The 6,000-nt window shown below is 36.1% G+C and overlaps 1 protein-coding gene across 1 annotated transcript in view; it reads right to left on the reverse strand.

The window, feature by feature from the left end:
* LOC129005397 (DNA excision repair protein ERCC-6-like) overlaps positions 1 to 3,312 on the reverse strand; it is a 48,195-nt gene extending 44,883 nt beyond the window's left edge. Inside the window, exon 1 of the mRNA XM_054434268.1 lies at positions 3,140 to 3,312. The gene's annotated coding sequence lies outside the window, so the exon portion shown is untranslated. The remainder of the gene's footprint in view (positions 1 to 3,139) is intronic.
* Between the last annotated feature and the right edge of the window lie 2,688 nt (positions 3,313 to 6,000).

The raw sequence follows: 6,000 nt of genomic DNA on the forward strand, positions 1-6,000 counted from the left end.
GTAGCAGACAGCTGACGTGCGTATTTCTAAACAGCTAGGTTACCCTCGGACCGATGACTGATGTGTTTTATTACGTTTAACATTGTTTTAGTGTTAAAAATCAAAAGTAGTGATATACGTGGTGCATTATAAGAAGATTTAAGTGATTTTGAAGGGCTGGTTGATGATCCTGAAGAAGTAGGTAGTGATATTGATGTAAATTATCAGCCAGATTCCTAGCTATGGTAAGGCCATGCATTCTTAGCTGGTGTAAACGCTATGTACTGAAATCTGTTTTTTGCCCATAACTTATTTATTTGCAAATCTACTTCCTTATATTATTATATATTTGTAATCCTCATAAAATTTAGAACAAAGTGGCTATTTTCAAATATTTATAGGCCTATAATTTATACAATTTCATTGAGCGCGAACTTATTTTTTTTTTTTTACATTTTCCAAAATATTTTTTTTACCTAAAAAATTTTTTGAAACAAATGTTCTTTATCTTTTATGTATAATATTGAAGCCCATGATTTTCCAAACAAAATGGTATATAGAACAGTAGAATTAACATTGTTTTAAGCTTCTCAGATCAGTTTTAATAAAACCTTGCAAATGCGCCAAAAATAGGTGGACATTAAGGCCTAAACTATGGACACTCGGAGGGTTAACTTACCATTGAGATGTTTATGAAAAAATTAACACAGAGGATACGCGTACGGTACGGTAACCGAACCTGATTAGCCGTCTGGAAGTGACGTCACCAGGTTGTGGGGGCCCGGAACACCATTACCACAATAGTACAGCCAGTCGGTGTTTGTGGTGTAATGGGGACAGAGTAGGCTACTTGGCTGATCCTATAAGAGGTATCTAGATCGAATCCCTTCACGGTGACACTGACTTCTTGTCAAAGATTTTGCTTAGAATGTCAAATTTCTTCTTAACCATTTAAATCCCATTTTTTATCTTTTGTTAGAATTTGAGGCATTTGTAATTTTAAGATAAACAGAATTTAACCGTCACTTGATTTTTTAATTAGGCCTATCAGCAAGTTTGGATCGTTAGGTTATGACAGTAGCTGCCGGACGCCTAATCCATGTCCGGTTAACGAACGTGTTCATCCTCTGCCAAAAATTAACTCCAAAATTTGGTGACTAGAAAAGCTCAGAACGTTAAAACATAGCCTATGGGCCTAGGCTATTTATGTTTCATGAAATAATTAATAAGTTAGGCCAAGGTTAATACCATGACAGCACTTTTTATCCTGGATTCAGCACTGAGTGTAGGCCTAAAGAAAACCCCACTTTTCCTAAAAAATGCAGCATTCCACAATTAAGTTACATAACACAAGGCAATGTCAAAATGTCCACATAACCCAGGTAAACTTCACTTTAGTAGCAAATAGCCCTGAATTTTTGAGCTCCAAGATTTACAACAAGATCCCAAAGGAAATAAAAAATATTACAGGAATAGAAAAATTCAAGATTTTACTCAAGGATTATTTATTAAAGAGGCCATGATACAGGGTGTCCACCAGGCCAACGAGAAAAAATTCATGAGTAATTCATGAGTAAAAAAAAAAAAATCTGGTAGTTCAGGTCGTACTTTTCATACTAAAATTTCCAACGTGTTTTGAGCCAACTCCCGCAATGCTGTTATAGCGCTAACACAGCTTGCTACTTTAGTTATCGGAAAGAGCATTCTCAGTTAAGGAAAAAAAATTATGATTGCTGTAATATTGCCTGACACAAGTATTCAATTTTTTATATATTACTGATTAAATAATCCAAAAATTTAAAACTATTCCTTAAACCTGCAATTTATTAATAACTTCCTAAAAATAGTGATATGTTGATACCCAAATTTATCGAATCTCTGTACAGACACTGAAAAATAGATTCTCAATACTGATAATTTCAATTTTACCAAATTTTCTGAAGGATTACCGTACTACACCAACCCCTGGCTTTATGTACTTTCATATAACTTAGGCCTAGTATAATTTTGGAGTAATGGGTTGTTTTCCAAGAGGCCTACAGGAAATAATGCAGAAATTACAAAAATTGCATGTAGCCAATTTATGTTTTTTACACATTAAATAAATACCACGTTAAAGGTAAATTAAAGATATAAGATATAAAAAAAACTTTCTAGAAATGTGCCATTTTAAATTTTTTGTCAAGCCACACTCGAGGTTATATTGTAATCATCTAACACAGTTGTAGAGACACCATCATCGTTTTCTACAATAACTGCAAAATCCTGAATATCTCACTCAGTAACAGAAACATCACCACTGTCTCCCGAAGTCACGGAAACGTTATCGTCGTCACACGCAGTCAAGAAAACGTCATCGTCGTCTCCCGCGGTCACGGAAATGTCATCGTCGTCTCCCGTGGTCACGAAAACGTCATCGTCATCTCCCGCAGTCATGGAAACGTCGTCATCGACTCCCGCGGTCACGGAAACGTCGTCATCGTCTCCGCGGTCACGGAAACGTCGTCATCGTCTCCCGCGGTCACGGAAACGCCATCGTCGTTTCCCACGGTCACGGATACGTCATCGTCGTCATGCGCGATCGCGCCAAAAAATTCCCGGTTAAATACAAAATTCACGCATAGCCTAATTCCCGGTTTTTTCCCGGTTCAAAAAAATCACGCATAATTCCCGGTTTTCCCGGTCGGTGCCACCCTGATACTAACTTACTCACTGACAGAGTACTTTGAGGATGAATGAAAAGGCCAATATTTTTTACGACCACGGCTGCACTTTACTTTAGGTCCTACACTCATTCGAATGAAAATATCGATAGATATATCGATTGTTTCGGTTGTTGTAGTGTGGTGTTCGGTTGTTTGTTTGTTGTTGTATAACTTATTGGTTGTTTGAATAGAATAAACGAATGAGTGTAGGACCTAAAGTAAAGTGCAGCCTTTAATTTTATTAATCCTAATGACACAACCTATTCGGCATTATAGCTGGCCTTGCTGATAAAGAAGGTAATAAGGTAATACCTATGTGATATTTTGACCTAGGCTATGATTTGTTATGGCCTGACAATATCTAACAATGAGGAAGCCATCGATGAAAACTGAAAGACTCAAATTATTCGAGACATAGAACTTATACCTAGAATTGATACATTTTTTTTACTCACCTTGTTAAAATATCATTTTAACCCAACCTAACACGTTGAGTTAACCCACAATAATTTGGAAATATTGCACAAGTTTGTATAGCAACTACACACACAATAATAAACAACATTGACTGAAAATCTCAATCAAATATTGAACCACAAGAATTATTAAAACTTTTGTTCACTTGTGTTGACTCGGTTATTTTATTTAATTGCAAGAATTAAAATAACAAACAAATTGTCACGATCACGAGAATCTGAATCTAGTAAGCTCAAGCTGGAAGCTGGAGCTGGAAGCTGGAAGAGCTAAAGCTGAGGTCGAAGGGAAGTTCTAAGTTGTCTTCTTCTTCTTCACTTCAGCGTCCAGGGTCTTCTTCTTCTCTTCTGTAGTTGTTCTACAGACTAGGAGTAGAGTTAGAGACCATCGATCGATGTATAATTATTATACATCGATGGTAGAGACTAGAGAGTGCCGGATTGGATTATTCGGATTCATTCGGAATCCGGATCGGATCGGAGTCGGACGTCACTGACGACAGTCTACACATATACTTACTTGATACTTTGTGTCCTTAATCCTTGACCGACAATGTCGGATAGACTGCGTCAGAGGCATATCAATTATCAATTAATTATCAATCATTGAGATGGGGACGCCACCTAGGTGCGTATTTTAACCCAAATATGAGTGTAGAATGGTGTGTGATGACCTGTGTAGCTTTGTTACTGACTTAAGATCAGCGGTTTCATTAGTCTGGATCATTTATTCAAAGCCCAATGATCAGGAACAGCTGGGTCCAGTTTCGAACCATCAAAAAGCTACTGACTTTTCTCAGGATCGAACCGTTGACCTTTTGACATACTATTTACAAATTAATTAAAACTAAAATTTACAAACTTCTTGCAGAAATACACTTAAAAACATAATTTTTGTTATTTGGTTGTGGTGATTTTATTCCTAACCTACTTGAGTGCTGTTTTCAGCTAACTTTCAATGGCACTTCCTTTAATTCCTCTAATGAGTAGAGGGGTCTGTTTACCAGATGGCCGTGCAGTACTGCCCTGAACTTCGCACTGTCCAACTCTCTCACTTTTTTGGCAGCTTATTAAAGATCTTGATAGCTGAGCCTGAGCGAGGGTAGCTTTTGATGGAGTGTTACCATTACAGTGTTACCATTCTGCAAAAACTAAATGCCCACACAAGGCTCATTCTACTTAACATAGATTAGGTAGTGTACTCCCTTAGCAAGTATGCTAAATCTATGTTTTTACTTTCTCCCCTATACATATACTAATCATTAGGGAGAAAGTAATGTTGATATGTTAACAGAAATTCACTTAAGTTAGTCAGCTTGTTTGTTGTGGTGGTGAAATAATCAATGACTGACTTCGTAAAATCAAAGTGGTGTTCTGTAAAATCAAAGTGCGGGATGAACAAATTAGGTAGTAATACAATAATCTCGGGACACAAGGGCCATATTACACTGTAAATCGTTTAATAAAAGATCTTTATAAAAAACATTGTCCATATTTACAAAAAAACGATGTCCATCTTTAAAAAAAAGGCGTTGTCCCTCGGTGGGCAGATTTTCCCATCCTTGTTAGTCAGTCGTGACGTCATCGTTGATGCGATGCAGTTATCGTACTGGTATCGCATAGCTCCACAAGTCAATAGTCGATATCGAATACCCCTAATTTACCTACTTTACTTGAGAATCGCTGAAACGAAACGCTTCCATCTTCTTTCTCGAATCTTGCTTGGTTAGGTTCAGGACTCTAGATTCTCGTTCTTTGGTTCTTTCTTTGTTTTTGTTTGGTTGGATTGCATGTAATGTCGACAAGCGTAACGAAAGAAAAGTTGTTAATCGTGTTTTCAGATATAACTCACTAAGTTAGTTTAATTTTTAATTTATACCCGTACTTAACTTACGAGAAGTTGTTTTCTGGATAGGCCTAGGCCTAGTTTAACTTAAATTATACATTTTTATATTTATATGACTTAAGTATTAACTTAGGCCTAGGCCTATTAGAGGATTTTAAATGGAGGCAACAGAAGATAATAATGATGGTGATCAAGTGGAATCGAAATTACACTTTGTTAATACATACGACCAATTTTCTATTAAAATTGCAAGAAACCGAAGTATCTACGTATAGCAAATTTGTTTGCAGGCGTGCTTGTAAGCAGGATTTTGGCCATAACCTGTATAATACTATAATAGCTTCAAGTTCTTGTTTATCTTTTACTTGGTCACAAGCCAAGTCCAACTTGGTTATAAGCTCCTTATTACCGATAATACAATTAGATTTGCATATGAGCGGTAAATTTAATTTACAGACCGTTCTATAACTTTAGTTTAAAAGCGTTTTCTACTGTGACTATCACAATCATACTTCATATTCATAGATTGTAGAGAAACAGAGAAACAACCTAAACCACCTACATTAATAAACAACACAACCATAACCATCAACCATGATGTTATGTTAACGAATTCGACGCGAATAACGATCAAATATCGATAGACGATATTTAGAACTACATCGACTTCCCGAATCGATCGAATCAACGTGACGTCACGACTGACTAACAAGGATGGGAAAATCTGCCCACCTTGTCCCTCTTTGTTTAATGATGCCAACCTGTTAAACTTGATAAAAGAAATTATTTTAAAAATATTTTATATTTTATAATAGATGGCATATTACACTATCAACAATGTTTGTCAACGACAGTTTATAAAATAATAAATTTTTATAAAACCTTTTACAGTGTAATGCTTCCTGAGTTTCAATACATATAAACATGACTCAACTTCTAAACTAATGCTTTGTTTTAGGGATCGCTTAACACTTTAAGCAGTTAAACTTATACATAT

The sequence above is a fragment of the Macrosteles quadrilineatus genome, unplaced genomic scaffold (genome assembly GCF_028750875.1).
Source record: "Macrosteles quadrilineatus isolate MER2022 unplaced genomic scaffold, UCM_ALF_1.0 Scaffold_21__1_contigs__length_2333173, whole genome shotgun sequence".
Taxonomy (NCBI): domain Eukaryota; kingdom Metazoa; phylum Arthropoda; class Insecta; order Hemiptera; family Cicadellidae; genus Macrosteles; species Macrosteles quadrilineatus.